Here is a 24,566-nt window from a genome sequence, read left to right on the forward strand (position 1 = left end):
GGTAGGGAGGGGGCGACTAGTCTCAGTGCCTAATTCTTCTGTTCTCTGAGGCAGTGAGGGCTTAAAGCACCGTTTTCAGCCTTGTTCCCTCAGTCTTTGCTCCAAGGTCTCTGCCGTGAGCGTTGGGTTCAGCCATGTGATATGCTGTCCTCTCAGCCCTGTGGGCCATAAGCGGAGCCCTAACAGTCCGAGTTCTTCCCTTTCCCGCAGCTGCAGTAGTTCCGGGATGCAGCGAGCTCAGAGTACTGAGCTAGGTCTGTGTCCTGCGCCTGCGCGTCGTCTCCGTCTCCACACTTCTCCCTTCCCTCCTCCCCTGCTCACATGATTCGCCCACCTTTAGGTGAATTCAGTAGTGGGCCTCTTCGTCTTGCCTGTTTGCTGTGCAGGGAGTCCTTTGTAGAGTTATAGTTGTTCGATTAGTTGTAAATTCCAGGGGAAATTTACAGAGGCTCACCTCACGCCACCATTTTGATGACGTATAGTTTTTTAAGTAAAGGGAAAATAGTATTACTTTATATTTGTCTAATATTTATCATTCCCAGAGCTTTTCATTCTTTCTAGCAGATCTGAGTGTTCATTTGTCATTATTCTGCTTCAGCTTGAAGAAGTTCCTTTAGTACATCTTGCAGTGCAGATCTATAGGCAACATTTTCTCTTAGTATCAGTATCTGAAAATGTCAATTTTAACTTCATATTTGAAGGATATTTTTGCTGTGTATAGAATTCTGTATCGACAGTTGTTTTTTAGCTTAGTTTTGTTTGTTTAAATCTTTCAGCTCTTCAAAGATGTCTGGTCTGGTCTCCAGTGTTTTAATTAATAATGCTAATTATTTACATTATTTTTCAACTATTATTATGTTTTTCTGAAACTTTTAGTATCTTATTTTTATCTTGGTTTCATCAGTTTCAGGATAATATATAGGTATGTTTTTCATTTTATTTGTCCTACTTGAAATTTGGTGGGCATTTTAAATCTATTAATGTATGTCTCTCTCCAAATTTGGAAGTTTTGGGCCATTATTACTTAAATGTTTTTTTGCTCCATTGTTTCTCTTCTCTTTCTTGGGATTCTATTTACTCAAATATCAGATGTTTTGCTACTATTCTACAGGTCTCCAAGATCATTCATTTAGAAAAAAAATGTATTTTCCACCTTCCTTTCTGATGTTTTTTGTTTCTTTTTCTTGCCTTATTGAACTGGCTAGAACATTTAGTACAATGTTAACAGATGTGATGAATGTGGATACTATTGTCTTTTTCTTCATGTGGGGGATTAGATCTTTTTTTCATTAAATATGATGTTAGCTGTAGGTTTTCCATAAGTATTCTTAATCAGATTGGGCATGTTACTTATGTTCCTAATTTACTGAGTTTTTTTTGTTTTGTTTGTTTTTTCTATTCAGAATTGGTGTTGGAATTTTAAAGTGATATTTTTGCACCTGTTTTAGTAATAATATGTTTTTCTTTTGTAGTTTGTTAATATGGTGAACTACAGAAACTGGTTTCCTAATCTTAGCTAGCTGTCATTTCTAATATAAACATGACTTAAACATGGCATATTAATACTTTCATATATACATGGATTTGATTTGTTAAAATTTATTTAGAATTTTTATACCTATATTCACGAGTCTCTAGTTAATTTATGTATTTGTAATATCTTTACTGGGTTTTTGTCAAAGGAAAATGCAAACATCATAGAATTAGTTGGGGAAAATAACCTCTCCAGTTTTTCAGGCTTTGTATGTAATGGTAGTATTTCTTTCTTCAGCGGTTGGTTACTTGGAAAGACACCTAGGTTGAAACTTACTTTGTTGAAAGGATTTTATATACAAATTAAATTTCTTTATAAGATATAGAACTATTTATGTTATCTATTTCTTCTTGAGTGAGCTTTGGTAATTTAATTCTTTTATAGAATTTGTCCATTTCATTTAAGATGTCAAATTCATAGGCATAAAGTTGTTCATATTATTCTTTTATTATCCTTTTAAATCCATAGACGCTGTGGTGACAACTACTCTCTCATTTCTGATATTTATAATTTTCTATTCTTTTTTCCTAATCTCTCTTGCTAGAGGTTTATTGATTTTTATCAAAGAACTAGCATTTTTACTTTTATTAATTTTCTTTATTGTTTTTCTCTTTTCTATTACTTTGATATCTCTTCTGATATTTATCATTTCATTTTTTTTTACTTATTTTGGGTTTAATTTGCTCTAATTTTTCTAGTTTCTTAAGATGGAAGCTAAAATCATTGATTCAAGGTCTTTAGTTTTTAATTTGAGATCTTTAATTCATGGACTTTTCATCCTAGCTGAAAGGATCAGACAATTAACAATAAACACAATGCATAATAAATTATATAACTTGTCAGAAGGTTTCAAGTGCTATGGAAAAAGAAAAGAATGTGGAGAACGGTTAAAATTTCCTGGGAGCATCGTCTTTGAGGTGGGGACTTGCAATTTTAAATGGGATGCTCATTTTAAGCATCGCCTTCCATTCTTAAAGTGTCTTAAAATGTCATTTGTAACTGTGGAGGAGAAACAACCAAGGCAACAGAAATGAAAACAAACAAAAAAAACAAGCAATTTTTTCTTTTTTAAAGATTCCATGCTTAAGGTAGAGTCTTCCACAGGTGGTCTTTCAAACCAACAGCTTAAGCATACATTTAGAAACATTTACATTAGAGACATGACACTTTCCCGATACATCAAGGAAAACAACAGGGCTTGCATGCTGTTTGTCTTATCCTGCTAGCATCTCTAGGAGCATTAGTTAGCCTACGTTGTGCTATGTACAGGGAAACTCTGCCTTTAGACTGTTTAAGAAAATGCATTAAATTAATGTAAGAAATGCTATATCCACAATTATTAATGTTTGCCACCACCTCCACATAGCCCAATTCTCATTCCCCAAAATACTAGAAACCATGATGTACAGAAGTGTAGAGGAAAATGAGCAGGTGAAAATAGCATTTATTCACTGAATTCACAAATATGATAATAATGGTGGCAACCACAATTTAAAAAGCATGATTAGGTTCCAAGTGATTGGATTTTGTGAGAAGTTGGCATATCATCACAACAATAGTAATAACTAAATCATAATAATGAAGTCTTGCGTAAAAATTATGAAATTGTGTGAATCTTTTCCAAATAAAAATTTAGTAAGCATCAGGTGTATCTTTGGGTCAAGTGAGTTTTAAACCATGTATTGTCCTATTGTTCCATCAGGTTGGCACATTATTAGGCAACCCAAAATAGACACCACCTTTGTCAGTATTATACTTTGTGAGATACAAAGGATATGAGGCCCTCAGAAATGTGCATATTGCATAGACTGCTGCACCCTTGTTGTGCTATCTCATTTGTCCTTGAAACAATTCTAGAAAACCAGTGTTACTCTTGATTCCATCTTGGGATAAGGACTCTGAAATTCAGAGTGAATAAATGACTTATAATTAATCACTCAGTCATTATGTGAGGACATCAAGAATTGAACCAAGGTGTTTTTACTAAATCCTCTGCTCTTTCTATTGCATCCTGGCAGCTTTAAAAAACTAGGCACCTTTTTTGCCCACCTCAAACACTGAGAATGACCATCGTCTCCTCTTTTGGTTTTTGTTTTTTTTGTCTGACCTTCCTGAACCAAATATGCACAGAGTTCAAATCATGTGCTAATTACAGATTTCAGAACTCCAGGGGAGACATTGGCTATAAATATTGATTATATCAATTGGTATACTGCCGGTTGACATTTTTTAAGATATCAGCATCTTTAGACATCAGAATAAAATACTTTGGGATGTATTTAGTATCTTGTCACTGTGCCTTGTTCCATAGGCTGTACTATAGCAAGTTACATATGGAACTAGTGTTAGGTGTTCATTTCCAGCAGAGAATGGAAAGGTGGAGGTGAGTTGTTAGAGTGGAACTGAGAGGTGGTTTTCAAATACACTCCTACTAGTCTCCAGAGCTTGAGAAGCATTTCCTCACCTCAGCTCCCCACCATACCATCCAAAGACGCCATCCCACCGTAACCAAACACATTTTTTGTTCATCTGTGCTAAGGGCAAGCTTCCAGTAAGATTTATTTTTAGTAAGTTCTTTGGCTAACCAAAAGTTTGTAAACCCTGAGAGGGGGATTGAGGAGGAGGTTGAGTGGTCACTAAGGAGTTTCTGGTATCTTCCTGATTGAGCTTTTACGTTGCTACTTGATCAATCCATGCTCCCATACTCCTCATCCCTCACTTCTACCTCCAGTTTCAATGCGGGTGAGAAAATATGGAAATAATTTGTCAAAATGAGGGCTTTTAATCCAAAGGCATATAACTTGTTTTCAAAGGGTGTTCATCAAGAAGTGAAAGCAATTTGATTCTGAGAAATTTATAAATATCTGGCTTGGATAATGAGAGTGGTAGTTCTGCTCTTTTAAAGTACACCACAGCTTTGAAACAATTATGAATAACTTTTGAAAGCTGGATTTTCCAGCATTCATGTATATGATGAAGAGGAACATAATCTGTCAGTGTTCTGCAGGAATGTCACTGCCCAACACAGTATGGAGCAAACTGCTATACAGTGGTAGTAGGAGACCTTTAGTCTATTAGCATCCTATATTAGTCACCTTGAGTAAAGACAGAATCTGACTGCTTGTATTTTATTTTTCCTAAATAGTGCCACAGGTCACAATCAGGTACACCATTTTTACGATTCCTCTCGTGCTGTGTGGGGGTTGGAGCACATCGTATCTTCTCTTCACTACCTTCCATATCAGTCTTATGGCATCGTCTTCAAGTTTATTTCATTCAGAAGGGATGTAACTCTTCTCATTTAATCTTACTGGAATTGTCTTTTTCCCTCCTCTTTGCATCCCCCATTCTTTCTAATTCCTTGTTGTAGGCTTGGTATATTTCATTTGATATTGATAGTACCAATTTATGTGTTTCTACCCTCTTCTGAAAGCTAGCTCAAAGCCAAATGTAGGCTCGGAAGCAATATGAATCCTAGTTAATAGTTAATTCCTCTTTTTTTTCCAAATGACATTACTTTCAAGGATACACACGGGCAAGTATATTTAGAATTTTAGAATTTCCTTTTTCTAAAACTGCATACTGTCTTTTAAAATTCATTTTCCCTTTGAATTTATACATGGTGCCAGAAATTATATTTGAACTATTTGCTTATTGAAGTAGTTACTGCAATTTTCATGCTTTTAATGTGAAGGCATTCTAGATGTGGTGTATTTAACGGTTTAAAAGCACCAACAACACATTCTCCACATCTCCACTGCCAGTTTCTACCTCAAAATTTGAGAACTACCTTCCTTCTTATGTAGAAAGACAAAGAGGCAGGGTCACCTGACTGTGCTTTGTGCTTAAATTGAGGTGGGATGTATTTTCCTTTTTTTCTTGAAGATAACTGTTATTTTCACCACAAAGGGGAAAAAAAGGTTTTACTGTACATTTCTGTAATGGAACTAAAAGAGTTCAGAAGCCTGTTCAGAATTGAAAGTTCTAATTAGATTCTACTTTAATGTAAGATCTTGGCTTTGAGGTACTTAACCACTAAAATAGAAGGCTTTAAAAGAGGAAGCTATAACACGTTTAAATGTAAGCATCTTAAGTATATAAGTAGGAAATGAAAATACAATGCATTATATAAACTGGAAATTTTCTAATACATTCTGAGAACTCCCTTTCATGCTTGTTTTCACTCAACATATATCCTGTTCTCATAAAGGAAATGGTGATAAAAGGAGGTGAGCTATGAGAGGAAAGATTCTAGCAACATCTCCAGGTTTAAAATAGAAATCAGCTGCTCTAATATTATTAGTGATACAGAGACATTCATGACTTCTTACTCCTGACCCTTCCAAAGGGCAATATTCCCACATTTGATTGTGCATAAAGGACATGGAAGGTCATTTTCTTTCTTCTTTTCGAATTTTCTCCAGACTGGCAAAATAGAAACTCTGAATGAATTCACCATTGTTAAGTACTACTTAGCAATATATTACTATCCTGCTTTCCATATGAAATTTTGGGACAAATGTTCCTGAAATGTATCTGCATATTGAACTTGACCACATGATTTATTCAATGATTCTGTGGTTGTATGCCCTGAAACCCTTAATTCTTATAGGCCCCTTGTGAATTGGGAATTTGTTGAGGAAGGTGAAACCCATAACTCTTCTATTTACCTCAGCCACTTGAAGCCACTTAGTGAAAACAGCTGCCTGTTGATGATAGAGTTAAACTCCAGGGCAAAAGAAGTTTCTCAGACATGAGCTCCAGAAACTGGAATTCGCTTCTACCTGAGGATTGATTTTGCAATTGAAAAGCCTCATGAACCCTTCAACTCAGGTAATGTTGTAAACTCATTTGTATTGTTCTTTTGCTTTCTCCCATTTAAAAATGTCCCGTGCCTTTTGTTGTGATTCTGATAGGATCAAACTGAGGGTTGCTAGATGGGCGGGAGGGGTGGGGGGTGGGGGGGAGGGTGAGGGGATTGGAGGGCAATCGGTGACCATAGGATGGCCACGGGCTTGAAAATTAATCTGGGGAACGTAATTTGGTGGTTACCAGAAGGTAAAGGGGTTGCGGGGTGGGGGATGAGGGTGAGGGGGATCAAATGTATGGTGATGGAAGGGGAGCTGACTCTGGGTGGTGAACACACAATGTGATTTATGGATGATGTGATACAGAATTGCACACCTGAAATCTATGTAATTTTACTAACAATTGTCACCCCAATAAATTAAAAATAAATTAAAAAAAAAAAAAAAAAAGAAAAGTTTGTGAAAGAACATGTTTCCTGGCCTCTATGCCATCATTCTGTAATAAAGAGTAATTTGATTCGTTCTCTGCTTTCAAATAAAGCTGTATCTTCAAGGATGCTTATAAATGAATGCAATGATGAAGTTCCATTTTGTTGGTGCCTATGGCATTTTTTCTTTAAAATAACATACATACGTATATTGGACTGGAAACTCGAGGAAGGACATTTTGCTAGCATTTAGGAAATATTTATGGAGCGACTAGCATGTATCTAGACCTCAGGAAAGAATAAAATGTAATGTCAAACTAATATACATTGTTACCATGACACATTAAAAAAAAACAAAACACCTGAATGAGTTGAGTCAGGCTAGTGTGGTATGTCATGTTTTTTGGGTTTTTTTTTTTGTAAAGTTGCAAAAATATCACAAAGTTTCTGTATACCCAGCTGCCAGTTTCCTATGTTGTTGATATTGCTATGGTCCATTTGTTGCAACTAATGAACCAATGTTGATATATTATTATAACTAACATCTATACTTTATTCAGATATCACCATTTTTTCTTGAATGTCCTTTTTCTGTTCCCAGGAGGGCTAAATACATTATATTTAGCCCTCATGTTTCTTAGGCTCATTTAGACTGGGAAAAGTTGTCAGACTTACCTTGTTTTGAATACCTGAACAGTTCTGAGGGTTACTGTTTCGGTATTTTGTGGAATGTCCCTCAATCTGTTTTATTCTGATGTTTTTGTCATGAAAACCTGGTTTCTCTAACAGGGGTGTGTGTTTTGGAGAGAAAGATCAAAGAGGAAATCTCTCCTTCTTATAACTTATCCATGGTACATGTTATCAACATGACTTACCACTGTTGATATCAATCTTGATCACTTGTCTGAAATAGCATTTGTCAGGTTTTTCCACTGTAAAGACCCTTCTTTCCCTCTTTCCATAATGTACTCTTTGGAAGGAAGTCATTATGTGCAAATCACACTAAGGGGCAGAGAATTATAAACCAACTCTTGGAGGGGTGAGCATTTACCAAAATTATTTGAATTTTTTTTCCATATGGGACATTTGTTTATACTCCTCCATGTATTTATTCCACCGTTGATTTATATCAGTATGGATTCATGGATGTTTACTGTCTATTTTGTGTATAATTCAATACTAGATTGTTTGGGTTGCTTTGCTCAAATTGTTCCAGCTTTAGTCATTAAGCGATCTTTCAGTTAGCTCCTATATCTCTTAGACATACACCCATTACTGTTTTTCTAGCTCTTTAATTTCTGGCACTACACAAAGCTTCAGGTTCATCTTGTATATTCTCTGCCCCAGCCCTAGAATCATCCATTTCTTCAAGGAGCCCTCATTTCTTTTATTGACTCACTTTTTATACTGAAAAAGTTATGTGGGTTTTAATAAATGCATAATATTGTGTGTCCATCGTGATAATATCATATAAAATAGTTGCACTGCCCTAAAAATGCTCTGTGCTTTACCTACTCCACTATATCCTTCCCAAAACCGTGGCAACCGCTGATCTGTTTTCCATCCCTAATGGTCTGCCTTGAAATTCTAACAGTATGTAGCCTTCTTAGACTGGCTTCATTCACTTAACAATATTCATGTAAGAGTCATCCATGTCTTTATATGGCTTGAGGGCTCATTCCTCTTTGTTGCTGAGTAGTCCCCCCTTGCATGGACACACCACACTTTGCTTATCATTCCCCCTTTTAAAGGCATCATGGTTTTTTCCAGTGTTTGATAATTATGACTGAAGCTGCATGAAACATTCACATGCAGGTTTTCTCTGTGGACGTAAGTTTTCAAATCATTAGAATAAATATTTGGAAAAGTGATTGCTGGATTTTATGGGTTGACTATGTTTGGCTTTGTAAGAATCTGAACCTGTTTTCCCAGTTAGCCATATCATTTTGAATTTCCATCAGCAATGAAAGAGTTCCTCTTGTTCCTCACTTTCATCAGTAATTAATATTGTCCGGGTTTTTTCCCTCTGCTTGTAGCCATTCTAGTAGGTGTGTGGTGGTATCTCACCGTTGTTTTAATTTCCATTTTCCTAATGACAAATGGAGTTGAACATCTTTTCTTATGTTTATTTGCCATCTGCATATTTTCTGTTGTGTGGTATCCATTCAGGTCATTTGCCCATTTGGGGGTTTTTTGTTTTCTTACTGTTGAATTTTAAGTTCTGTGTATATTGCAGATACAAATCCTTTATCTGATAAGTGATTTGCAAGTATATTCTCTTGGTCTGTGACTTGTCTTTCATTCTCTTGGCAGTGACATTCACAAAGCAAAAGTTTTTAATTTTAATGAAGTCCATCTTATCAACTTTTTCATGGATCATGTTTTGGTATTGTACCGAAAAAGTCATTACCAAACCCAAAGTTATACAGTTTTTCTCCCATGTTGTCTTCTAGAGTTTTATGTTTTGATTTTATATCTTTGACACATTTTGATTTTTGTGTAAGTTGTGAATGAGGCCTGTGTTTATGTTCATTTTTTTGCATATGGACATCTAAATGTTCTAGCGCTGTATGTCAAAAAGACTTCTTTTCTGTTGCAGTGTCTTTGTGTCTCTGTCAAAAATCAGTTGACTGTATTTGTGTGGGTCTATTTCTTGTCTCTATATTCTGTTCCATTTATTAATGTATTTTCTTTTGCCAAAATATCACACTATCTTGATTCTTACCAGCTTTATAGTAAGTCATGAAATTGGGTAATGTGAGTCCTCCAAATTTGTTCTCTTTCAGAAGACTGAAAACCTAGGAAAAACTATTATAGGCCCTGGAAGCCTTTTATTGAAGGTTAAAAGACAAAAGTAGTGAAAAAAAATAATTATAACTGCAATAGTTTGTTAATGCAAGGTAAAATAATGTAAATTGTGACATCAAAAACATAAAATGTATGTGGGGAGTAAAAATATTTAATTTTAATTTGTCATCAGGATTTTTTTTTAAATAGATTTCTTTGGGGGTTTTACATAGACAATCTTACATAGACAATCTTACATAGGCAATCATGCCACCTACAAGAGAATGCAGTTTTATTTTTTCTTTCTGCCTATTGCATTAGCTATGACTTGTAGTAAAAATTTGAATAGTAGTGGAAAGAGAGAACATCTTAACTTGTTCCTGTTATTTATCAGCAGGAAAGTGTTCAGCCTCTCATAATTAAGTATTCTGTTGGCTGTAGGGTTTTTTATATATAAACTTTATTATGTTACAGATATTCCCTTCTATTTCTACATTAAAAAATTATTATAAATTAATATTTGATTTTGTCAAATGATCTTTCTGAATATTTTGATATGATCTTATTGTTTTTATTATTTAGTCTGTTAATATGATGAAACATACTCATTAATTTTTTAACTTTTGAACCAGCCTTGCATTTCTGGAATGAACGCAGTTGGGTCATGGTACTTTATCGTGTTATAGTAGATTAGATTAATTCATATTTTGTTAAAGATTTTTTGTCCCTATCTTCATTACAAATTGGTCTGTGGCTTTATTTTCTTGTAATAGTTTTATTTGATTTTGTTATTAGGGTAATAGTGTTCTCATAAAATGAATTGGAAGATGCTCTCTCTTCTATTTTCTGGGAAAAGATTGTGTAGAATTAGTTTATTTCTTATGTAAATGTTTGATAAAACTCACCAATAAAACCATGCAGGCCAACCGTTTTCTTTTCTGGAAGATTTTTAATTTCTGTTTCGACTTCTTCAAGAGGTATAAAACTATTCAGGTTATCTATTCCTGCCTGAGTGAATTTTGGTAGTTTGCGTTATGAAGAAATGAGTTCAGTTCATCAAAATTATCAAATTTGTGTTTATAAAGTTGTTTGTAGTGTTCCTTTATTATCCTTTTACTGTCCATGGGATCAGTAGTGATTATTCCCTCTTTCATTCCTGATATGGCAAAGTGTTCTTTTCTCTCTTTTTCTTGGTTAATATGGTTGTAGGTTTATCATTTCGTTTTATCTTTTCAAAGAAGCAGCATTTGGTTTCACTGATTTTTTCTATTTCTTTTCCATTTTTAATTTTATTGATTCTCTAAATTTTATTTTCTTTCTTCTGCTTTCTTTAGGTTTGATTTGCTCATCTTTCTTTAGTTTCCTAAAGTGAAAGCTGAGATTATTGATTATAGATATGCCTTCTTTTTTAATATTTATTATTTTTAAATATTTTTAGCTGCATTCCCCAAATTTTGAGAGTATAGTTTCATTTTTCTCTAGTTCAAAATCCTTTTTAGATTCTTTTGAACCTTTTTCTTTGCCCCATGTGTTATTTCGAAGTGTATTGTTTAATTTCCAAATATGTTGGAATATTCCAGCTGTTTTCTTGTTCTTGATTTCTGTTTTAATTCTGTTGTGGTCTGAGAACATATTGTGTGTGATTTCTATTGTTTTAAATTCATTAAGGTGCATTTAATGGAATAGAATGTGGTCTGTCTTGGTGAATGCTCCATGTGAGCTTGAGCAGAATGTGTATTCTGCTGTTGGTGAATAAAGTATTTTATAAATGGCAATTACATCAAGTTGATTGATAGTGTTATTCATGTTATCTATTATCTTACTGATTTTCTGCCTGCTTGATCTTTCAATTACTGACAGAGATGTTGAAGATTCTAACTATAACTATGTATCTTTCAGCTATCATCCACTGTTATTATTTTGGAGACTTGGTGTTGTCGTAGGATGTAGAGCAGGAGGGACATCCTATAGCCTTCTCATTAAGTCTCAAACTTTTAGTGGACCTGGATCTCAGAGGTGAAGTCTTCACAAATTTTTCTGTTCCTTCTCCAGGAGTATAGTTTTTTTGTTTGTTTTTGTTTTTTGTTTTTAAATGCCCCATTCTTCTACCCCTTTCTTTGATTTCAGCTCTCTCAGTCTATTTACTTGAACTTCAGTATCCTGTTGACCCCCACCCCGCTAAGTGAGAAGGAAGGCTGGAGTTTGTTAGTATTTCCTTTCCTGAACTGGGATAATGTTTCAAGTTTGCCCTCTGGTGAATCCCTTCCCCCCTGGAGAAGAGGCTTTTGTTAAGAGGCAAAAGATTTTAAGATCATTACACTTCCCTTCCCCCAGTGTGGGCCATGAGTGGATCATTCTCAAATCCTCACCATGAAATCTTGTTGGATTTTTGGAGTGAAAACTCAGGTAGCATGGAACCTCTCTAATAATGCCGTCCCCCAAAATTTCTCACTCTCACACGTCAGTCTGAATTAGATTACTATCAATTTATCAAAATAGTCGTTCATCTGTTCCTACCAGCTGTGGATTACAGTGGCTTCTACTCCAGATAGGCAAACCTCAGAAGCTGTATCTTTCTGGATGCACTTGTCTCTTTAGATTTCAGGGTGGTGGTTTGTCTCATGACTGTAGTTCTTGGGTTTGTTCAAGAACAGTCATTGATTTTCAGTTAGTTCAACTTTGTTCTTGTAAGTTTGGGAATGACAACTTACAAACTCTTCATATACTGGAACTTAAACTGGACACCCTGGTCCGTGCTTTTAATTAGCCATGTTGTCATGGACTTATTCTTTAGCCTCTGACGATCAGTATCACCATCTATATAACTATATATATTTGTATAAATATATATATATTTATATATATTTATCACCATTTATATAAATATATGTATATATTTATATAAAAAATAAATAAAATCAGATTGGATTATGCCCTCTAAATTCTCTTCGGGCAAAAACAGTCACATTCCAAAGGATTGATGTACGTGGAAACCTAAACATGGGCCTCTTGCAACACAGGTCTTTTAGAGCTCCTGACAGGATATAGAGATTTAACTTAACATGGCTAAGCTACTGTCAGTATTAAAATGTCACTAACTTCGGAGCATTCTCTTTTTCATATTTTACCTGCTATGGGCCTGAAATCTACTGATCAAATAATTAGAACTCAAAACAGAGGTTAAAAACTTGCTCCAATAATTAAAATTTACAAATCACCTATGCATTCACTCTTTCTTCCTTACCTTCTCACTCCCAAATAATATGGTACATTCAGTTAATTAGTTAGTAGGTTATACTACCTCATGAAAAAAAAATAAAGTTACTGAAGAAAAACAAGCCAAAAGCCCAAACAAGTGTATCCTTGTTTATTTGTATGACAGAAGGGTTCAGTGACTTGGTTTCATTACCTAACATACTCATTCTCATAAGTGTTTAAGATTGGAGATTAATATCTATAGAACAATGAAAGTGAAACCATACCAAACAGCAGCACCAGAAACAAAATAAAATATACTAGTCAACATGATTTTTTTAATTTAATATTATATCACCAAGTCTTAGGCATGGGGGCTTACGAAAGTTTGAGTGAGTTATGGACAAATCATAATTATATTTTTTATTTGACCATGTCCACCCAACAATAGCATCCTCTACCATCAGACAAATGCAATTTGGGCTGTTTTGTATCTATAGTCTTTGGGACCAAATAAATTAATGCTATTTAATTAGTCTCTTCAAACTAAACAGGGCTCAAAGGTAACTTCTCTTTTGTTGTACTCTGGTCCTTTCTCCCATCTCAGTTCTGGAGACAAGTCTTCTATTTTGCCCAGCTGAGAACCTTAGAACTATCTTTAACTTTGTATCCTTCTCTGCTTTTTATCTATCACAGAGCCTTGTTATAATTCCTGTCCAAATATTTCTGATTTTCCTTGCTTCTCCGTTAAGACTTGTTACCACCTTAGAGGACAAATACAGTGAAAAATTATATTAATCCCTCTTCCTATCAGTATGAAACAACACTAAAGTATAAAGCACAAAATTTATAAGCAACATAAAATCAGCTTTTTTTTTTTTTTAGGTTGCAAAATCCTTGATACGTTAATCAAAGCTGAAATTTACCTTCTGTTATTTTTAAATTTTTTCTATTAATTCTTGTATTGCTGGTGCACCAAACATATGTTTTGCCTCTATAGGCGTGTAATACAAATGTATTAGGAGCTCACAGCTAACAGAGGACAAGGTAGTGGGGCACATGGGAGGAGGTGAGGACACTTGCAATGTAATCACTTCAAGATAGAAGAGACATGGCAATCTTTCCATTCTCCCTCCTTCTAAATCCTGAGTTACAAACATTTTTTTGTTGTTAAAACATATTTTATAAGAATATGCTAAGAGGTTTATGAGTCTAAATGAACTCACAAATTAGTGTTTGTTTCTGTTTTAGATGTTATTACTCTATATTTCTTCCTAGACTAGTTTCAGAACAATGGCACAGCAGACAAAAATGACCTACTTTTTTAAGGAGAACTCATTAGCATATTACAAAGTCTCATTTTTTAAATTTTCTATGTCATATTTCTACATTAACCTTATTTGCCATAATGGATTTGTGTTTTATTAAATTGTGAAAATGGCACTTTCTATAATAAGAGATTGGTTAATTTGCCGTTTTACTGAAATGGCTAATTGGGAAAATTTTCATATTGAATTAGCATATTCACACCATAGATTTTTAAAACACACAACTGACTCTTCATAATGCTTCTGTGATTGCTTGTTTATTCTTTAACTGTTTCTGTGGCAAAATGGACTGTCTGTTTCAATGTCTGATGATTCCAGGTATCCTATAAAGATGTTGATGTTCTTTCTTTGTCACTTTGCCCTTTGGTTTCAAAAACAAATTTAGACATTTTTATTCTTGCCAGTTGGTTCTGATGTTTGGAACAGTTAAATCCTTCTTATTTGTTGAATTTTATGAAATATTTTGTTGTTCTTCCAGTTGAAGAAGATGTTTAAAACCAACTGCTTAAACTCTTTTACTGAGCTTTTTTTGAAAATTGGAAATAAAAATCATTAGTAACTAGTAAAATTGAAACACATTAACACTGCTTTACACTTATAAATTTACATGTATACGTCTGTCTATTTATATATATATATATATAAAGGATATATAAATGATATATCCTTAATGTAAATGACATATTTTTGCTTTTTCAAGAAAAGGAGTAAATATATAAAGTAATAGAAACTAAATAAGAAAAGCTGGCAATAAAGAGAAGCAGAATGAAGAAAATGGAAATTATACAGTTTTACTAACTAGTACAACTGAAGCAGTTCTTAGGTATTTTCAAGTATTTTCCATGCCTAGATGTTGATATAGTTATAATTATAATTTATTCAAGGTGTACCCCCCTCTTTCACTTAGTATTAAATCGAAAGTATCTTCCCACATTATTGCTTTCCCTTAAATCTTTGATTCTCAGCGTCCTTTCCAAGGTCATTAACAAGGTAACTTAAGAAGTGATTATATACCTACAAATCAGAGCAACATTTGGAAAGTAATATTTGAGTGTGTTCTAATTAAAAGCTTGAATGTGGTCTATTTCAGAGTTAAAATAACACATTTATGTAAGTAAAAGTGGAGGGTAAATGAAACATTAATAACCCCAGGTCAGGACTGAGCAAAGTCCAAGGCAAATAATTGCTGCTATTGGAGTACTATCTGGATATGGAAAATGCTCTTTCAATTATTGACCTGTGCCTTTAATAGAAAATGATTATAATTATGTTCCTGGTCTTATACAATTATAAATTTCATACAGATGGTTATTGTAGCTTTCTATAATGTGTTAGTATGGATAATATGGTTTCTTAATGATTGTGATGTAGGGTGAGTTGAATAGACTCAGTATAACGTCAGGTTTCATAGATCCATGCTTTATAAATTTGAATGAACTTCTACCAAAGCCATATAATACTTGCTTGTTGTAATCGACACTGTGAGATCAAATTTTTGTCAATATCAAATAGTTTATATGGATTATTGTTGCTTCTACTTAAACTTTTATATCTTACTTGAGGAATGATTTGTTTTATTCTAAATATGAATAAATAAGTTCATGTTCAAATTTGTATGTTGTTAGAAGGAAGTATTGACTCAATTAAAATACTACTTTGTCTCATGATTATTTGCCTGCTCTTTTTCACAAAATTTTATTGATCAAACTCACTTCAATAGAAGTACAGTAGAAATTGAAGGAGTCTGCAGACGATGTGAAATTGAAGAAGCAGGTAGGAGGATAATGACACATTCTTTTCAAGAATATGTTATTATTCATAAATCAAAAATAAATGTTTGATGCTCCCAATGTCTGTTCTGAGTTCCTTAGCACTATCATTCCGGCAACAAAAGTCACATCCTCCTCACTTGGATAAAATATTTTATTAATGACTTTAAAGAATTTGTCTCAGTAGACAGAAGGTCACTGAACTATTCAGATGACCTAAAGTGAAATATGTTGTTTTTTTCTGGTGACTTTCTAAATAATATTGCTGAGATTGATTTATGTAATGTCAGTACATATTGTTTGGACATTTAAATATTGATTCACTAGGCCTGAGATATCATGATGATTCCAAAACATTGTGGTGTAATTTGGTATTTAAAGCTTAGTTTATGTGCTCTAGGTACTTAGGTTGGGTATTTAACAAGTTGAGTTTAATGAACTTCACGATATTTCTCTTATAAATATCTTGCATAAGTCTGATACAAGGCCTAGAAAATCTCACAGATTCACCTTTGGAGGTAGAGTTCTCACTGGCTCTCTTCATTGACTTGTTGAAGGCAGAGTCCTGTCTGTATATTGTGTGATGGATTTCCTCTTCTCTGGATCGTGAGGAATCACACATTATTATGATAAGATAGAACTTCTTATTTAATTCTCGCAAGATCAGTCTCATTTTTTCCCCAAAACTCACTAAGCCAAGCTTGACTTAGGGAGCACCATGAATCTTTTTCCAGAGTAGTTTTATGTTATAATATATATAGATTTATAAAATTAATATAATCTACATTTTAAATATAGTTATAAAATATATATCTGAAATATATTTTTCCAAATTTTTTTCTCCTTCTCAAATGAAATCAGTATGATATATTTTTTCTCAGCAAACACCACTTCTGGAAAGAGTTCAAAGATAGGAAACATTGGAAAGAGATCCATTGCCTGGTGTTGTCTATCTAGCATTGATCAAAACTCACCAATATCTGGTTCTAGAATTTGTAATAATTGCAAATATACTGCATCAGATCTTGGTATATGTTGACACCAGTGGCCAATTGGCTGGTTCCATTAGCTGGTTAGAACAGAAAAATAAAGTAGCACACACATATTTCCTTTGGGTTTGTGGCTATAACATTGAAAATTATTGATTTCGATGTCAAAGGAAAATAATTTTTAAATGTACAATTTATCTGTGGCTAATATTTACATTATTACAAAATGTTCTGTAAAATGTATTTCTAAGTTTATAGTATAAGCTTATGAATAGCTTGCGATTACATTTCTTGCACCTTAGGACATACTTGTGATTTTTTCCATGAAAAAAGTATTATAGGAAATCAGGTTATTTATTTATTTTTTTTTAATTAGCTTCCTACAAGGGCAACATTTTGAAAGAAAATGGGTGCACATAATTCATTAGGCTATGTTATTTTCAACCTTGGTAAATTTGATAAAATTGTGGCCGTATGACCAGTATAAGACAAGAAGGAAAAAAGATCTGGAATCTCTGATTCCATATAAGATCTAGTTGCTAGTTAATTTGTCTTTGTATATGGGAAAGGGAAGACTGGATTTTTATTTAAGTTAAGTATTCCTGTGGTGCCTAACATTCTAGTTCCCAGTATTTAGTCTGTCATTATCAATTTATGTTTCAACCAATCTCATTTTGCTCTAAAAATTGATTAAATTGCCTGGCATAATTTCATCTGAGTTTAATAGTATCATTGTCATCCAAATAATTTCCGAATTATCTAGGCTGTACATGGTTCCCTGTTTGGGAGGTTTAAAATTAAGTAAAGTGATACGATCTCTGCCCTCTATGAGTTTATAATCTTAGAAAAATTTGGTTAGGACAACCTTGCAGACCACCATCTGTGATTTTTTTTTCCTGAGCCCTTTTCCAAATCTCTATCTCCAGATACATTACCTTTAACTGGAAGAGCAAAAGGTAAGTAGCAGTGTGTGTGTGTGTGTGTGTGTGTGTGTGTGTGTGTGTGTGTGTGTGTGTGTGTGTTTATAAACACACAAAAAGTCATGGGGGCATATCTTGATTATGTAGAAACATTTTATTAGACCATAGACCTGACATGATTGATTGACTAAAGAAAAAAGATGGCAGACATATTTTCACAATTTTTCAATTCAAATCTAACTCGCAACTCAATAATTTGCTCAGTATACTTCTCGTGACCAGAGAGAAGTTGAGAACACAGAAAGACACCAATGCCACCGTTGTGCTTCTAGTCCAACCTGATAGTTACTTAATCCAGTTGCTTCTACGTCGGAGGCAACTATTCCTCCATAGCATGGAGATGTAGACCACAGGCACTAGTGATTCCTGTAACCCCAGATCCAACCGAGAAACCTAGGAGTGGTCTGTGGGGACACAGGAGGATTTCTGCTTCTTATCTCCATGTCTTCCAAAACACAACTACCTTCCAAACTATGCACATTATTAATAGCTGTCATTTCTCTTTCTGAACAAATTACCACCATGCAGTTTTCACTCGAGGGTACTGGAGAGTGTCCTGCCTATCTCTGTACATTAAATAACCTTATTGTGCTGCTGAGTCTGGCCGTGTCTCTCCCTTTCTCCATGGCAGGTGTATTTATCATTTTCCCCACTCTGACATTCCTAGCTGCAGCTGCCAGACAAGGCCTGGTGCCTTTCTCTCTGTAGATTAGTTTGCATTCTACAGGATTAAAAAGGTTGAGAGAGCAACTGGGAGTTGGCAAGAAGAGCCTGAGTTGTTTAGAAATGTCAGAAAAGTGTCAAGACTGCCAGTTTTCTGGGGGTTAGAAGGAGGGGAGAAACAGAAGCACTTTTCAATCAGATTCTAGCAGACAAAACACCACGCGAAAGCAGCAGCAAGGGTCCCTAAGATAATAAGAAATTCTTGTATTCTGAATAGAATAGGAAGAGACAGGAGGAGTGAGGATGGCAGAAGGGACAAACAATTCTGCTTTTCCACCAGGCAATTGAAAGTTGACAAATCGGACAGCCCAGTACATCATACTCCAGTGTCACTCTTCACTGTTAGTCAACCTTACAGAAAGCAGCCATGTCAGAAAAGTCAGCAAGAGACGGGGTGGCTCTGAAAACACACATGTGCCTAATACATTTCACTTTCCCCTTTCACTTTTTGCTTATATTCAAATTTCTTTGATTATTTCTGGAGGTGGAGGTTTTTGTCTTTGAAGTGTGTCTTTGGAGAGAGGAGACACTTCCTATGGAATCAAAAAGGAGTGTTAATCTCCCAACGATTCCATGCAGGTGACAAAGGAAATGTATGAATGATGTGTTTAAATACTGTATCTATCATATGTACAACCACAACTGCTGAGAACAAAGAGGAATTGTTGTACCTGAAAACCCTAAAAGCTGGAATAAGCATGAAAAATGAATCAGAGAGTGTTTTTACTGCACTGTATATGTGGATAGATTGGCTACACCACCCTGCCAATGTTTTTTGCTTTCACTGGAGGATGTATTCAGAGAAGCTTTGGAAAGTGTATGACTCAGTGCATCAAGAAAAAGGACTGAGACCTGAGAAACTTGGCAAAGATTTTCCTTGGGTTTGGCTGAATTTGCAGTGAAACACTCAAGTCATTTGGCAGACCTCCACAGAAGTGATTTCCACCATAACATGTGCCAGCTTATATCGCACTTTGGGGCCTTCTTAGTGAGAGAAAGAAGAGCAGAGATGAGCAAAGTTTTTGCTTTTGCTTTATGGTAGGAAGCACAGGAACAATGTTAAAATTAGGAATCAGAAAGATTGTCAACCTCTTGGGCTTTTTTCTTCATTTGTAATAGGGGTTGGTGGTTCATTTGATTTTTAAGGTTCCTTCTAGAATAAAATCTTATAATTCATTTATTGAACTCACACCCCTGGCCTTAGCACCTGGACTAGGCCAGTGAACTCTGCCTTGGTCTCAGCTGCTCTCTGTGCATGTGTGCTGGTTAAAGGCAGTATTAAGGAAGAGGTAACATCGTCTTCCCTGCTATGATTAGTTCTTAACTAGATGTTGAGAATTTGGAGGCCAATGTCAAGGCCATCTAAGCATATAGAGCCAATCAATAGGAATCTTCCTTTTGGCCAAAGTGTTGTTTTCAAGTGCAGCAAAATTAGTTAATAACTTCTAATAGGGAGCAGATTCCTAATGGGGTGCAAGCATGATGTTGAGAGAAAGAACTGGATCCTATACTTTTAGGATAAAGATCTGCTCTTATTATTACATTCTTTACTTCTTTGACGTATGAAGCCTCATTCCACCAATATAATTCTATTCTCTTCTTCTCCACAGGATTCCACCTGGCGGTCTGTGTGCATTAGTCTGTCTTAACTATACCTACACCCAGATAGCTCCATACAGATCTCTCCATCTTATACCATTAGATGCATTTAGGCATCCACATAGGGAAGGATAGAAAAGGTCCTTGCTCTCATGCTATTTAAATTTTAGTATGCAGCAGGAATGGGGCAGGGGTTTCATGGGGAGAATGATAATTTATAAACATGTACATAAACAAGATACTTTAACATAGTGGTAAGTAATTTAAAGACAATAAAATTAGGTGATATAAAAGAGAGTGAACAAAAGGAGGGACAGGGGACTACTTACCTGAGATTATGAAGTAAAGAGGGGCTTTCTGAGGAAATAGCATTTGAACTGAAACTAAAACTTACAGGAAAGATCCAGTCTCATAAAGATCCATGACCAAGCATTCAAGAAAGGGAATAGAAGGTGCCAGACCCACAAAGCTCGCAGGAGCTTGGCACTGAGAATAGAAGGAGGCAGTGTGGCTACTTCATAGTGAGCAATGGGGATTGTGGTAAGAGACAAAATGGATATAGACAGGGCTGGATGGTGAGGAACTAAGGGTCTGGTAGGAGGTGGTGCGATCTGATTAATATATATATATATATGTGTATATATATATATGTATATATATATATACACATATATATATATTTTTAATTAAAGTTTATTGGGGTGACAAAGATGAGGGTAAAAGGATCAGATATATGGTGATGGAAGGAGAACTGACTCTGGGTGGTGAACACGCAATGTTATACATAGATGATGTATTATAGAATTGTACAATTGAGACCTATGTAACTGATTGATACTTTTAAAAAATCATCCTTGTTGTTGTGTGGTGAACAGATTGTAGAGAAGCAAGAGCAGAAACAGGAAGACTGGTTGGGAGGATACTTCAGTAGGTCAGGTGAGACGTGATGGTGGCCTGGACCTGGACTCTAAAGACAACATGGAGATGAACACAAGGAGACATTCGAGACATCACTTTGAAGATTAAATCAAAAATATTTGAAGATAGATTGAACCTACCAAGTAAGGCGGGGAGAGAGGGCTAAGAATGACGTCCATGTGTTTGGCTTGACTAATTGAGTATGTGGAAATGCCAATGACTGAGATGGGGAAAGGAACAGGTTTGAGTGTTAATGAAGGATTTGTCTCTGGCCATCTTCTTTCCATTGTATCCATTTCAAGTAAATGTTATGATTTCTATTGCAGGAGGGGGAGCAGCTCACCTTTCTTGTTTCCATGTTGTGGGACTGACTTCCAATTAGACTGATGCTATTGACGTCTCTCCGCCACTCACTCATACCCCCTTCTTCCACAGAAGAGCACTGAATTATTTGATTAGAATGCTTGAGTAAGAACTGGGATGCTTAGTTCTTCCTTCTCTACACTCTTTTCTCATTAAGATTTGCCTTTACTTGGGTTTACAGTCTAGAATTTCTGTGACCATTCACTTCCATTGTTAATTTTATTCAGTGGTCGTATTCATTCATCAACGAGCCATGTTGATTCTGTCTGTTATAGCTCCTTTATATCTCCTGTTGCCTGTCATTCTCCAGGTCAAGTCCTCATGACAACATTTGAAACCTGACTGCCAAAATATAGCCTCCCCCCATGTAAAGTAATGTTAGACGAACAGTTCGTATCAATACTTTTTCATGGTTTTGGCTAAAAGAAAGAAATCAAATGCCTTTACAACCTTCACAATCTGGGCCCAGTCAATCCTTTTCCAATTCTTGATCTAATAAGAAGTGTGTCTATTTCTCAATACCACTTTACACTGTCTGCTCTCCATGAATCATTCATGCTATTCTCTTAGCCTAAAAGTTTCTGACCTTTCTGCAAGGCCCAGTTCTTTTCATTCTGTAAAATCTAGCCTCAGTGATACCAGTGAAGTGAAATATTTTCTTATCAATATCACTAGGTGAAGAGAATTCATCATTTCTTTTTTCTTTTTTTAATTAAAGTTTATTGGAGTGACAATTGTTGGTAAACTTACATAGGTTTCAGGTGTACAATTCTGTAATACATCATCTGTATATCACATTGTGTGTTCACCACCCAGAGTCAGTTCTCCTTCCATCACCATATATTTCATCCCTTTTACCCTCATCTATCACCCCCTTCCCTGCTTACCCTCTGGTAACCACTATTGTCTATATCTTTGAGTTTTTGTTTCTTTATTTGTTTGTCTTGTTCCTTTGTTGTTTTCAGTTTTATATACCACATATCAGTGAAATCATATGGTTCTCGACTTTTTCTGTCTGACTTATTTCGCTTAGCATAATAATCTCAAGATCCATCCATGTTGTTGCAAATGGTACTATTTCACCTTTTCTTATGGCAGAATAGTATTCCTTTGTGTATATATATCACAACTTCTTTATCCAGTCATCTATCGAAGGACATTTTGGTTGTTTTCATGTCTTGGCCACTGTAAATAATGCTGCAATGAACATAGGAGCACATATATCTTTATGGGTAAATGTTTTCGGTAAATTATTTCGATAAATTCTCTCAGTAGATACCCAGGAGAGGGATTGCTGGATTTCAAGAATTGTATTAGAATATGATCCACAACCCTACAAACATAGTGAGAATTTCATAGAAATTTGTGTGCCTATACTCACTGTCCACTGACCTCTAACTGTACATTTTAAATTGTTCTTACCATGGTGCTTTGTAAGAGTAGATTCTTAAATGGTAATTGTCAAATTCAAACACAAAGAATAGTCTAAGAGAGTTTATGATGGTCTGAATCTTGATGAACATAACAAAGGCACAGTCATCTAAAGGAGAATGTGAGTGCACTAGTAAGGAAAAGTGGAGAAGGAGACAGAGACCAAGATAAACATTATTCTGTTCAAAACAGTCTGTTTCTTTCCTTCTAGAACTTCCAGCAGAATCTCAAGGGATCCTTAGAAGCACATTTTAAGTTGTTTTTTTGAGGATTAAAGTCATAGATTCTAGTCTCCCCCCTCCCCTCAAATCTGCTACTCACCTGGCCATTCGCGGAATGATATCAGATAAATGGTATTCTTGAGTGTATAAAGTACTGATGGGTTATTTTTCATTTTTGTTTTTTTGATAAACATGGACCTTTCTGATACTTACCCAAAGCCACTGATTCACTTCTGAATAGCACTGATCACTATATGTATCAAAATAACAATTTTTTCTTTCACATCATGGCATTTCTTGAAGAACACAGAGCTCAGCACAAACCATGGGTCTGATACCATCAACGAGAAGGATATTGAAAGGCACTGCTGCTTCAAAATTGGCAGCATTTTTAAAATATGCTTCTAAATAATAGTGACCCAGTGACCTTCTATCAATATCATATTATTGCTATTACCAAACTTTCAATTCTAGAATACTACTTGGATCTCACAATAACTTTTTAAGATCAATAAGATGAGTATTTTAAATTCACACTTGTACAGATGAAGTAATAGTCTCATAAAGAAGAACGGGCCCAAAACGTTAGTGACTGGTATAGCGAGAACTTGAATCACCACGAGTGAGTTTTATACAAACGCTCTTTCACTGAAATGTGCAGCAGATTTATAAACCAGCATTTGGTAGTATCACATATTAAATTAATCAGACCAGGGAAAATCAGTACAAGTGTACACACACACACACACACACACACACACACACAGAGGCAATTTGTGGGACCAAAAAAAAAAAAGTGCAATATTTTTCTTCTAGTCTTTCAATTTTGCTACATTTAATACTTTATATTAATTTTTGTTTCTTGATGAAATACTAAAACAGAAGCAGCAGCTAAATGAAATGAAATAAAATTTCCCACTTTTTAGAGCTTGGCATTCGCTAGATCAAGCCAAATGTCATATACAATAGGGAAAAAAAAATTTTCAGAAATATCTCTTATCTCACTCATTTCTCTTTTCATCTTCATTTTCATCTGTGTCCTAAACTCTTTTGGATACCAAATTTGTGTCTGTTTGGGGTTGGCGGGATTTCCAGTAGAAAGCGATTTGGGACTGAAGGTTTTCTATCTAATGTAAAATTAGGATTGAAGCCACAGGAATGGCAATTTTTGGGACATGGGAATGATGAGGTAGCACCTCTGGCATCTTGAGTCAGTTCTCAGAAGTCCACCGTGACTCCCCACCTAGTGCCTTTGCTCATCCTGTCCCAGACTCCTAGAATGTCTTTCCCTTGGCCACTGGGGTAATTCTAGTCTGTATTGTATGTCTCAGATCCAGTCAATAATACAGATTCATAAACTGTATTAGTTTTCCTGGGGCTGCCATAACAAAGTTTTACAAAACGAGTGGCTTAAGCAACACAAATTTGCTGCCTCACAGTTCTGGAGGCTACAAGTTCACGGTCAAAAGTTCAGCATTGTTGGTTCCTTCTGA

Source organism: Rhinolophus ferrumequinum, chromosome 9 (genome assembly GCF_004115265.2).
Source record: "Rhinolophus ferrumequinum isolate MPI-CBG mRhiFer1 chromosome 9, mRhiFer1_v1.p, whole genome shotgun sequence".
Taxonomy (NCBI): Eukaryota; Metazoa; Chordata; class Mammalia; order Chiroptera; family Rhinolophidae; genus Rhinolophus; species Rhinolophus ferrumequinum.